General features: G+C 44.3%; 1 protein-coding gene and 2 pseudogenes across 1 annotated transcript in view; 1 reads left to right on the top strand and 2 right to left on the bottom strand.

Moving 5' to 3' along the window:
- The window catches only part of LOC119354209, a 53455-nt gene that overhangs the window by 14831 nt on the left and 25272 nt on the right, over positions 1–13352 (top strand). The gene's annotated exons all lie outside the window — the stretch shown is intronic.
- On the bottom strand, positions 4033–5844 carry LOC119354210 (annotated as a pseudogene).
- On the bottom strand, positions 9046–12796 carry LOC119354208 (annotated as a pseudogene).

The following is a 13352-nucleotide window of genomic DNA, read 5'->3' on the forward strand; positions in this document are numbered from 1 at the left end:
ATCCATCGGTCACATCCGCCTTGCGAACTGTATCGGTCAACTATAGGAAACTGGCTTGGTAAAGGTCAACGGTCCTGTTCAAGCATTGGCGCATAACGGGAGGCTAGCTCAGTAGATTAGTTCTTTAGTTTAGGAGTGAATGCTTTGCTTTCTTTTCTTTGATCTACTCGTTCATGAATTCCATCAAAATAGTAAATAGAAAGAATTTCAAATCACAAATCATACATAATAAGCAATTCTTGTGAACGAAAGAGATATCCGATTTGAGAGTCAGGACCTTAAAGCTGATTATGGTGAATCCGGTGATAAGACTAGCAAAGCTTCTTTGCTCTAGGTAGAGGCGGCTGTGCTTTTCATTTTATTTGATCTTTCCGCGAGGGCCTCTGCTTTCCTCGAACGATGACTGAGGAAACACATCCAACCTCGAATGCTGAGACAAGACCGGGCACACTTCTATAATATAATTAAAGTAATATAAGAAAAGGGCCGAGAACTTTGATACCAGTGGAGTGTGATGACATGATGACAAGGCCTAATCGACCTTCTAGAGCAGATTCTCGACCTTAAAGAGCAGATTCTATACTAGACTTGTGGCTTCAGGAGATGAAAAGCTTGATGAACCCCGACCCACTAGACCAAGTGAGTGATGTTGCATTTCGAGCACAGGCACCTTTGACCTAGCTTTCGACAGAGAGAGACAAATGGGAATGCCAGGCACAACTCTTTGCTTTGAAGCATGAGAGAACGAGAACATTTCCACTGCTTTAGTTGCTAGAACCCCCGCCTGGAAGACAGCACTCATCCCTTCCTTAATTAAGTAGTACTAATCCCATTCCTTTAGAAACATGTCCTTTCCAGTGGAATAGCTTGCAGAGTAGAGTGATTTCCTTGCTTCATAGGTTTCAGGTTCAGAAGACTCTCTTCCCCGTATACTGTATTTACTAGTCAGGCCCGGTGGAGCAATCTCGAATTCTCGTATATCAATGCTACATGAATGATTCACATAAGGGAATTCCAAGTGGGTCGAATAGGACTAGGGAGCTCGCTTCCATCTACTAAAAGTTCTCTACGGGTGGGGACAAGGTTGGTTTACAGTACAGACAGTTTCCTAGCTGGCACTTGAGAAGTGCTCGTCTAGTTTAGTGATTCCTAGCGTAGAACCCTTCTGTGTTGGAATAGTTTCCAGATTATGACCTTCTCTTTTGATTGAGTGAATAGCCATGCCATGGATTCTCTTTTCTGGGCTAGCTCTATACCATTTCCATAGTAATACTGCCTTGGTGAATCCCTTATCTTGTTTGCAGCATCATTCTCGATCCCCTTATTCCCTTCCCAAGAAGGAATCATATCCTACGGCTAACTCATCCTTATATGGCTCCCGGATCCTTAAAGAGAATCAAAGGCTATCTCGAGGGATGGTCAGAGAATCGGTTTATCTTCACGGCACTAGACGGCACCTTTATGAGTGTGTATAAGCTTGCTTTAGAGCTAGAGCGTGCATCTAAAATAGTTTCATATCCCTTTCCATCGATCTTTCTTGGTGCTGTAGTACCCATTCCTGCTAGCTTGATCTGGTGGCCTTCTCTTGGCCAGGACTATATATAATAGTTTATTGAGTGCTTCTTGGGTTGGTTCTCTTGAAGTGCATAGCCCGGCCCCTTTTCTCTTTCTTCCAACGGAAAGGGTTCTCTTCTCTTCTGGTATGGAGTTCGACTAGAGCCTGCCGCTTTTCCAGGTTTGGGTGTGGGTGGATCTCATATCTTAGAGGACAGGGCGGGGCTTATTCCCAAGGTCAGGTCCCATGCCGGTGGACTTGAAATACGAAGATCTTAAGCTAAGCTACGGGGCCGGGAATATACTCCAGGTTGGGAGATCTGTCCTGCCATCGGGCATGCAAGAAGCTATGTGCGCAGGGCATCAGAGGCTTACTCAAATGGAACATACGAATCCAACCTTGCTTGACTCTCTTTTTCATACTTGCCCTCGGGATCAGTGGTAGATTCGTAACGTTATTACTCATGGGTAGCAGATGATGGATCCATTTCTGTTGAAGCAGTGGAGTGAAGAGGAGGGTTGGGTCCCGCCTCACAACGAGCCCGGGTAGCTAGATAGGTAGATAGTAGATAGCAGTCCGGATAGTGATAAAATCTGAAATAATCTTCTTCTTGATTGAAAGAAAGCCTGTGGCGGAAATAGAGAGAGTTCTGCTCTTGGTTGACATAGATCGCTCTACTCTCGAATTGACATACATAGAGTTGAAAACATACTCCTCACAAATGATCATAGTTCACTACTAATGAGCGAGTAACTACTAACGTTACGAGCAAAAAGACGAATCTACTTGGTTCATATCATATGTTCCGCTCCGTTGACAGGTTCATATATGTACCTGATGTTCATGGAAACAACAGGATGATAATCCGTTGATGGGAAACTCACTTTGCTATGCTAGGAAACTGACTAATGAAACTAACAAGTTCAAGTGCTCTAGTCAAGTAGTAAGCTCCAGTGGGAAGCGCTAGTCCAGATAGAAAGAATAGACAGGAGGATTGCCAGGTTGGTCCGCACAGGTGCATATCTGTAGGTTTCAGCACGGGATTCCAGATCGTTGGTACCCGATGTTCAGTTCATGGGAATGGGAATGTAGGAAACTCTCTCTTCCGTCCGGAACATATAGATAGATTGATTGCTGTAGCAGCAAGTCAACTAGATCCAGTGAGGAATGAGAACCTTTCCGGGGGCAAGGGGGGCGAAGCTACTAGCTACTATTACTATTGGCTATGGATGTCCTAACACGAACGGAGTCTATACGAGCAGAGGAAAGCGAAGCGTATTGGTTGGTTCGGATTTCAGAGTGCACTGGTTCTATTCTAACTAGACTCGCATCATAAGTTTGCCTGCTTTAAAATCCCGCGAAAGTACTACTGGCAGCTCCTATATGAGGTTGATGCCACGAAGATTATCATATCTACATGAAAGGAAAATGAATGGAAAGGAAAATGAATGTGATGTACACTAGAAAAGATACCAAGCAAGAGGATTTGCGCAACGTCGCGCTCGAAAGTCTTGTCTATGAAACCAAACCCTAGTTCCGTGAGGAGGAAGACTCTCTTCGGTCGAGGGATGGATGGACTAGTGCCGTAAGGATGAGTGATGCTAGAGGGAAGTAGATCAATAGTAAACAGGAGATTGCTTTGCGTATCACGGATCGAGCACACAATAGAATGCTCGAACTACACTCTCCTAGCATCAGGCCTATGGTCCATCCAAGGACAGAGCTGTAATCAGCGCCTTTCTCAGATCTTCAGATAGACAGAATTCGTCGTACACGCTTAGCCATCTCGCCCGAGGGACCCTTCCCCATAGTCCCGGCATTTCTAGTTCCGGCTAACCAAGACCCTGAAGGCAGATGTTGGAACCGCTTCTCGAACAGGAATCACAGACCCAACTCATGCTCTTGTTCTTTTTTACTCCGTTTTTTCGCAAGATGCAAGGACAAGAAACGCTAGTTTTCAATCAGGCCGAACTGTTTGCTTCTTCTTAACTGAGAAGCCAACCCAGCCTTAAGTGAATAGTGCAAGCATCTGCCATCAACATCATTCCTAATAGTTTTTGCTGAAATAAGTGTAACTGCCTTGTACCCGCAGCTGGAGGATCTTCTCTCTATGGATTCCTGAGAAATGGAAAGTACCATTCTATACCCCTTCCCTAGCTTAAGCCCTATAGACCAGTGTTGTTAGAGTCCCGGGTTGGTAGAGCTTGGACCACCGATTTGATAAGCACGTCTTTTCTGCCTTCGACATGGAGCACCTCTTTTCTGGCATAAGACAATCTCTTCTCGCACCAGCCCTACCTACATCAGTGATTGCTCGAAAGAACTTATTAATATAGAGGGAAGCCGCCTGGGCTGAAATGCTAGGAAAAGAAGGGTTTCAAGTCTGTTCCCATTCGGGAATTGCATATTAGAAGAAGTGATGTTCACTAGCATTTGAAATGGAAGATACCGACTACTGATGGAAGGAATCTGGAACTGAGCACGGGCAATAGCTGACAGAACGTCACAGACCACAGAGAATAGGGCGCCCATCTCTTCACTTTCTTAAAGCAATGCGTAAGGCTTTCGGCTTTCACCTTTCTTTGTAAAACAAACCCAATATCTTGACTTCCCAATGTCGCCAATGTCGATAGGCCGGGTACCATCTTGACTTTCCAATGTCGCAAGTCAATCAGAAAAGGAGAATCCGGGTACTGTCAACCAAGTTCAGATAACCAAATAAACCAGTATAGTATCTTTGGATCAATTGAGAAGCTTCAAGTCCGTTATTATCTCAATCCGTATATTTTGCTTTCTTTCGCGCGGGAAGCGCAAGCCCTTGCTTGTGGGTCCTGATCGAGCAAGACTACGTCCTATCTATCTACACCTCTCCAAACACAATATCTTGAGTACCCGGAACCATGTTCAGTGCTGCAAAAGCGCAGCTGTAGCCCCCTAGAATCTTCGGCTCCTCGTTTTTATTCAATTATGAAATGACTCATTTTGATGGAGATTTGTAGCATCATTCAAGTAAATACAAATTGAGATCGTAGAAACATGAGCTTGTGATATAGCTACACCTAATTCCAGACCGGTTAATGCTAGAACTATAAATAAGGGACCAAGATCTCCTATGAAATAGAAAATATTATTCAGAAATAGCATAGTCTAAGCAAACCCACTTAAAATCTTTACTAAACTATGACCGGCCATCATATTAGCAAATAAACGTATTCCTAAGCTTAATGCACGAAAACAATAAGAGATTAGCTCAAGGAGTACTAAGAAAGGTGCTAACGGCAGTGGGACTCCCGCAGGTAATAAGAAGCTAAAAAAATGAAGCCCATGTCTTTGAAATCCAACGATCGTAATGCCTATAAAAATGGAAAATGAAAGAGCCAAAGTAATGAGAAAATGACTTGTCACTGTGAAGCTAAAGGGTATCATACCCTGGGGATTACGAAATAACGAAAAAGTAAAAGTGACCGAGATGCGAGGGAAAAACTTTTGTTTCACATTTCCGGAAAGACCACCTATTTGTTCGTTTACCAGGTTCAGCACGAAATCATAAATAAGCTCGACCAAGGATTGCCATGCATTTGGCACTGACTTTCCACCTCCCTTTTTCGTAACAACAAAAAAAAAGAAAAACGACCAAAACGACAGTGAGCAGCATATACAAGACTTCATTTGTAAATGATAAATAAAAGTTGCCCACATGAAGATCAATTATTGGGATAATGGCAAATTGATCCAATGGGGTTTCCGGGTAGGCACCAGGCAGATTCTGGATAAAATTATCCATACCACCACCCGCCCGAATATCCTCTAATATGCCCTGCCAAGTTTCGCCATTTCGGTGGCGGGCTCCCAATACTGTTCTAGCTAAATTGACTGCTCCCTGTTCGGACTCATTTTGGCCCAAATACTCTTCTATTTGTAAAACTATTGTGACGCCGGCAATTCGCTCAGGCGTTGGCGTTATATCCAAGTTTGGTGTTATAGCAAAGTTCTGAGAGATGTTGGTTGGGAAAAAATCATGTAGATCGGGAAGACGGGAACACTTACTACGAATTGGTTGATTCGTTGTAATAGCAGCAAATAGCATATTTCTATCCTTCATATCCGTAGAAAGAAATCTCATCTCCAGGTAACTCCATCTTTTTCAGCTCTGCTCGCTCACTTTTGAAAGGAGACTGATCTTGACGTCGGCGTTGGTTTTTCCAACGAAACATTCTTTCACGAACTTCCATGACAAAATGCTAGTTGCCTTGTAACGCATACACTGGAGCGTTTGTCCCATCGACAAAGGCCACTATACGCGTTTTCTGAAGAGCAACATTCTCTTATAACCAAACATCGCAAAGACAGAAAGGAGTATCCTGAACGTAAGGCCAATGGCTAGCAGACTTTGCGGAACACTCACGATATTCAGCTAAAGCTGGATGCATATTATATCTTGCCTTGGTAGAGCGAAACTTTGAACCCAACACAAGCAACTCTCCCGGTTTAGCGATATTGATGGGTTCCAGCCTCATTCCACTAGCCCTAAAAGCATTCTAAATATATAAAAGAGGGGGAATGGATTCTACAAGAAAAGGCGGGCAAAGGTAGTTCAGGGGTCAATTCTTGGAGCATAGCTCATTTCTAAGTCCCCAACCCATCTCGTGCTCGTGCTGTACGCGATCGAATCTTGCGGCCGGATAGAGCAATGGAATCACCGAGTCGTATGAAAAGAGGGCTCTTCTTTTTAATCTTAACACAAAGGCTAGCTCCCCTGGGGGTTGTCATATTACAATCATTTGTATTACTTTCCTACCAATCCTGAACTAGCTATGACCCTTATAGCGAGCCTCGCTTTACCGTTTCAGATAGAAACATATGGCGCTCCTAAAGTCGATTGGATACTTTCTTTTTTATTGAATTAAGCTAAGACGTGGACTTTATCACGTGAAGAACTCCTTCTTATGAGCTCATGGACTTGATCAATGCTAGTTCAAGTTCACGTCATATTAGGAAATTAGTTCATTAATTCGTTTATTTGCCAACGAAGAAGCCTTGCGCTACTCGGAAAGTACTGACTAGAGGGGGGGCGTGTGGATCCACAGTCCTAGCCATTCTCACAACGGGATAATAAAGCGAACAAAGACCATGAGAAGAGATTACAACATCCAGAACGAAGCCTGTCAAGCCAACCTTCCCTCACTGCGAAAATGCAACATCCGGCGTACTCATTGGCTTTGACCTCAGATTCATTACTTGCTAGAGAAGTAGTTTACATAACTGTCACAGCTCCAATGCGATAATCTTGTTAATCAGCAAAGTCGCTAGCCTAAATAAGGAGTTTACAATCGCTTGACTATAAAGTAAAGAGCGGCTAATGGGAGATTGCTTGAGTAGGCTCAGTAAGGGATTACCCGCGGGCAGGGTGAAAGAGCTTTCATTAATAGTATGAACTGGTGGATCAGCAAGATAGCTAGAGCTCCTTAAAGGAAAGCAAAATCCAATTCTATATTATATCAAACTATAAAGCAAAGATGAGGAAGCTGCGCCTTTACTCGCTCGAATTAGAGGAAAAAGGGGATATGCAGCAGTAACAGCTTTTCTTTCAATAGTAAGCAGGAAATGCGAATAAGAGAAGGGTAGAAGAAGCGATCCGCGCATTTCCTTATTTCACAACGGATTTGACTCGTTAGAGAAATCATTTCTTAGGTATGCTACATTCTTTGAAGAAAGAGTAGGTTCTGCTATTTAAGACTAAGAGGAAGTGATTTCCGGGAACTAGCAGACCAAGCCAATCAACAAGGAAAGCCTGTCAAGCAAGGAAGCCACCAAGCAAACCTTTAATAAGCATCTCTAGCGCAGTCACTTCTCTATAGAAAGAAAAAACCTGCAGTCAAGACTAGTCACATTAGTGAAACAAGTGATTCGCTGACATTCAATTCAAATAGAAAGAGTAGTCACAGCTGCGACAAGTTGCTCTAAGAGGAAGGAGTTGACTTACTTTCAATTCCTAATACAGCAAGAGCGGATTTTTTTCATGTAGCATTTCTACCCCTATAGGATTTCCCATCTTAACCGAGAATGGGTGCCCACCTTGTACGTACCGAGAATGGGTGCAGCCCACCCCATCTAAAGTAGCCTGAAATTCGTTCCTCTACAATCCAGAGCAGTCCGAACATGTACCGCGATCTGGACGGACAAAGAATGCCGTACACTTGAGTGACCCCCTTTTCTGTGACCACCACCAAATTCAAAAGAAGAGGTGAGATCACCCTGCAAAAATCCTTTGTAGCTCTTAAAATATGGGCCAACCTCTCCATTAATATTGATACTCACTGCACCTCCTTCTACCACTTGTTTAATCCAACCTCTCCACTTCTCACTAAAGAAAACCCTTTTTAAGCAAAACCTCTTGTAGAAAATCCCAATTCACCCTGTCATATGCTTTTTCAAAGTCTAGCTTTAGTATGACCCCCTCTTGTTTAGTCCTCCTCAGCTCATGAAACACCTCATGGATAGTGACCACCCCATCTAAAATATTTCCGTTTTTCATAAATGTCGTCTGACTCTTACTCACCACCTTATCTGCAACTCTCTCAAGCCTATTTGTCAGTACTTTAGTCACAATTTTATAACAAACATAATATAAACATATTGGCCGATATTGCTTGATAGTTGCAGCATCTTTCGTTTTAGGAATCAGAGTAACCACCCCATAATTAAGTCTTCTAAGTTGCAACTCCTCAGCATGCGGGCTATCAAGCATTCTTTTGACCATCTCTTTAACCATCTCCCAAAAATGTTTCTAAAAGATTACTGGTAAGCCATCTGGGCCAGGAGCTGTATTGGTTTTCATCTCTTTAACTACTAACTCTAAAACCTCCATAGTGAAAGGCTTAGTCAACTCTTCATTGTCTAGTTCTGATAGCATGTGCTCTGTTGACCAAGGGGCTTCCACCAAGAGATATGTCCCCCCTGTCCTCTGAACCAAATAGTCTCTTATAGTAACTAGAAATGTGTTCTTGCAACTCTTTCTCATCTTGTATAACATTTCCTTCATGTTCCAAAGAAGCAATATTACATTTTATGTGTCTTCCATTGGCAGCACTATGGAAGAATGAAGTATTTGCATCTCCCTCAAGTAACCACTGACAAACTGACTGACAATGTGGACTGCATGAGCAATGTCAGGCCGGGTCACAGTGAGGTACACAAGGCTGCCTACAAGATGACGATAGCGAGTGGTATCCCTCAAGAGGAGTACCATCACTAGGGCGCAATTGGAGATGGAGCTCCATGGGTGTAGCGGCAGTGTGTGTATCAGTAAGACCTGAGCGTGAGATCAAATCCTGAGTATAGCGATGCTGAGAGAGATAGTAACCATCATTAGTTTTATCAACCTCAATTCCCAGAAAATAACGGAGAGAAAATCAATCAGACATCTTGAATTGCTCACTCAACTTTTTATTAACAAAAGCAATGTACTTCTGATCATCTCCAGTGATCAACATATCATCAACATAGAGAAGAAGCAAGGTACGACCGCGGTCAGATGTATGAGTGAAAAGTGCAGGGTCATGCTCACTAGAAGAGAAACCAGCAGCTTGAACCACAGAGCTGAACCGCTCAAACCAAGCACGAGGTGGTTGCTTTTTTCCCATAGAGGGCCTTTCGAAGGCGACAAACATGACCATCAGGAACTTCAATACCCAGAGGTGGCTGCATATAGAAAAAACTCATGTAGATCACCATGAAGGAAAGCATTTTTGACATCCATTTGAGAGATTTGCCAAGATCGAGCTGCAGCCACAGCAATCAGAGTACGAACAGAAATTGAAACAACGCAACCGTACTATCTATTTACGATAATTTGATTGCTGACAACACGACAACATCACGCTTCTCTTTCTTATTCTTATTTATATCACTGTCACTTTACCGGGCCGGAAAAGTGACACCGTCACGTCTCAGGGTCGTATGCCTGGAACAAGAAGGGTCGTCGTACAATTTCGGCGATTACAAAAAAGAAGGAGGCGAGCTCCCTATCCCTCTTTGTCTTTCCACTTCCCTCGTTCAGGAACAAACACTTCGCCAAATTCTTTTGAGTCCCGGCCCGGTTTTTCCCCACTAACCAATTACGTTACGACCACTGAACAAACTTGGTTGACGAACATGGTTTATGCGCCGCTAATCTAGCGGCTTGTCGAGCATTTGACAAACTCACACCATCCATTTCAAATGGGATTTGTCCCGTGGACACACGAGCAATCCAACCCGTCGGATTTCCTTTTCCTCTTCCCATTCGAACTTCTACGGGTTTCCCCGTAATAGGAAGATCTGCGAGAACTCTTACCCATATCTTACAATTTCTTCGGAATTGTCCGCTCATAGCACGATGGAATTGTCCGATTGTAGCCCGACGCGCTGCTTCAATGGCTCGATATGAAAGACGACCAGCTCTACAACTTTTGGTGCCATATCTTCCAAAACCAAGTTGTGTACCATCCGGTTCGCGACCCCTACTACATCTGCATTTAAAATATTTACTATATTTCGTACGTTTCGGATATAGCACGTCCCTTCTTATTTTGACTATATGAGATCCGCACTTTGACACCTGAAATTCCGTTACGAGTAGATACTTCCGCATTTTCTGGTTAAATACATTACAAGATGTTTTTCCATACTTTCCGCATTCAGTTCTAGCTATTTCCGCACCCCCTAATCGACCAGAACAACAAATACGTATCCCCTCCACCCCTTTTGGCATTATTAATGGAATATCCTTCACTATTTTACTAAAAATGGAACGAAATGAGATTGGATTGTTCCTCAGTTGAAAAGAGATGTCTTGAGCAATCAGAGAAGCACTTTGATAAACAGATTTGATCTTTACCGACTCAATTAAGGTATTAGTGTTTGTTCTATTAGACAAAAAAGATCGCATTTTTTGCACTTCGTTCAAATAAGAGTTGTACCCGTACGGAATTATCCTCTTTCTCAGTATGATCTCTATCATCATCTCTATTCCCTTTATCAATTTTCCTATCCTACCTAGGTCTATGAATTTCTCTATCAATTCCATTACCTTATCCTTACCCATGAGGTTCCTACATTTGATCCTAAATTGAGCTAGGAGTTGTTTCCGGGCATACTCAAAAAAAGGGTTATTATACACCCCAACCCCATCCCTTGGAAAAAAGAAGGTAGCACCGAAGAAAGGAAAGAGCGATATGGTGGTTTTTGTTGTTCCCGCGAAGCGAAGATCATTCGCTTGGCGAATGAAGTGGATCAACCTCTTTTTGGCTCGGGCCAAACACTTTTTCTCGCTGGTAGAGCTTTCTAAAAAAAAAGCAATGCGAGAGCGTATTCTCTTATCTAAGCTTCCTCCCTTCGCTCCCCCCATCGTAGATGGTTCAGCCACACCCGGTGCCACGAAATGATTGAGAACTAGGACGGGGTCGAAATGCATTTTATTCTTAGTATTAAAAAGTATTGCATGACCGAATAATTCAAGGAGGGGCGCACAGCGGGGAGGGTCCCTTTTAGTAGATGACTCGTCGGGCCGTCAGAGCGGGACTTCTTTGGTAAAAATAACTTGATTCTATTCCTTTTTAGTAAGGAGGCGGCATTTCCCATAAGGAAAGGTATGTCATTTACAACCCCGGCGTATTGAGGCCGCTTGAAGGCCCCGCTCACCCGAAGTGATTTATCAAAATTCTTCTTTCTCGATGGTGATCGGTCATGGTATCCATAACGTTGCATCTTTTTCGGCCAAATCCGGATTTCGTTTTGCTTCTCCCGGTCAATCGACTCGACTCTTTTCTCTGCCCCCGGCCTCTCACTTTGTTTCGTTCTTCCTCTGTACCCTCGCTTGAATGAAGACACCCGATCGGCCCGACTTTCCCAAATGTCGGCCACCAGCCCTTTTCCTGTAGTACGGGTCTTGATTTCTTGTCTTGTTTTCGTTTTAGTCGTGGTGATCGCCCGGGAAGAAAGAAATGAATGAATGTCCTTTTGGGAAAATGTAGAATAATACACCTACCGAGACGAAAGCCAAGGGCGAGTTTCGTAGGTGGACGTATCGAACTAAAATAAGATCTAAGATTGACATCTTGATACAATGATTTACCATAATAATAAATAGAGTCAATGGTGACAGAGCCGTGGGAAGAGCCGCTTCTTTTTTGCGGCGGGGGCTTCCATTCACCAGCGCAGACTACATACACGTGCTCTCTGAACCGTGCTAGATAGTCACCCATCACACGGCTCTCAAACCCAACCTGTGGTGGATCCCGGGGGACAAAGCAAAGTCAAAGCGCTTGATCCTTTGCCCCATACTTTGAGATCTTCCTCCCCGCCGATCAAGCAGCAACGCAGCTCGTGATAGGCTTAGCTTAAGCCGCTAACGTTCGGTTCGGATAAGTAAAGTCCCTTCGGTCGGTTCGCTCAGGTGGTCTTCCCTTATTTTCCCTAACGTTCAGAGTTGTTCTAGTTTGAGAAAGGAGCACCGCCAAGTCCACTAGGGGCGCCCTGAATGAATAAGAAATGGACAGCTGAGGTCAGGCTTGCATGAAAAAAGAAGATAATAAGTTAGATGTACACACCTGAGGTTGGTAAGAACTGAGGGACAATGCCCCCCCTCACTGGGCCCATCAGCGAAAGCAACTGCTACTTAATCGTAGGTTTGCTTTCGTGCAAGGCCCCCGCTGCTGGAACAGGCGGTTGTCATTTTCAAGTAAACGCCCCGCCCCCTTTCTTTGCCCGCCGGCCGCCTAGCTCGTTATTCTTTGAGATCTGGATAGAGTCTCGCTTCGGGGCGGGGGAAGCATGGATTCGATAGATCTATCGAATCCATGCTGCAAGCAGCAAGCGTAGGCTAAAAAGGCAATAGTCTAACGTTGGGGTAGGGCGCGCCAAAACAACCGGGGGCCCCGGAGGGGTCAGTACAAAAGTACTATATTCTTTCCACTTACTTTCATTGGCTAGCTGCCTTTTGTAGCGCGCGTACTCTGATCCTCTTCTACGAATCTACAACTCTCTTTACTGAGCGAGACTTCATCTATATCCCTAAAAGTGGATTTGGATTCCCATTTATTCTTTGAATGACAGCTTCAACTAGGCTCCACCTTAGAGAGGGTTTTCGGTTTGAATCAAGATAGGGTCAGGGGCGCGTCGGAACGGTAGCTGCTTAGTCTCATCCGAGAGTCCAATCTCTTTTGTGCTTGCTTTTGTGTCTTTGAATAAAAAAGAAAGAAGGGGGTCAATTTAGGCTCCTTCCCTTCCACTGCATAGCTGCGCTATCAGGTACTACGAGCCCTCTGCCCCACGCATCTAACCAGCTCGCGTGGTTCACCGGTTCCACCGCGTGGTTCACCGGTTCCACCGAAAACTCTCATTTGTTGAAGCGGAGCATAGTGTGGCGTCGAGCGAGAAAGGTCTCTTTTTTGGTTTATTCACTGATCTGAAATGAAACTTAGCACTTGTTTTTTTATTGATTCCTGGGGCTAGGCGTTCGCAGAATCAGTCTATCCGAACCGCAGACGCACTTTTCAGATCAGTGACGGCCTCTCCAGCAGAGCTGGGCGCCGGGGCCCTGGATGCGCTAGCGATCGGCACATTAGGGGAGTACTTGCCCGGGTTTCTCGGCCTGGTATCCTTATCCTCGCGTTCATGATATCTACATTCAACTGTGCCCCGGAGACACGGTCGAAGCACGCCCGCCCCGTGTGCGTCTTTCACGACATGCTCTGGTCCCGGGTTTCTTCCTGTGGTCTTCTAGCGTTAGAAGAAGTCGTGTCCGTCCCGGACATCT

This window comes from Triticum dicoccoides, chromosome 2A (genome assembly GCF_002162155.2).
Source record: "Triticum dicoccoides isolate Atlit2015 ecotype Zavitan chromosome 2A, WEW_v2.0, whole genome shotgun sequence".
Classification (NCBI taxonomy): Eukaryota; Viridiplantae; Streptophyta; class Magnoliopsida; order Poales; family Poaceae; genus Triticum; species Triticum dicoccoides.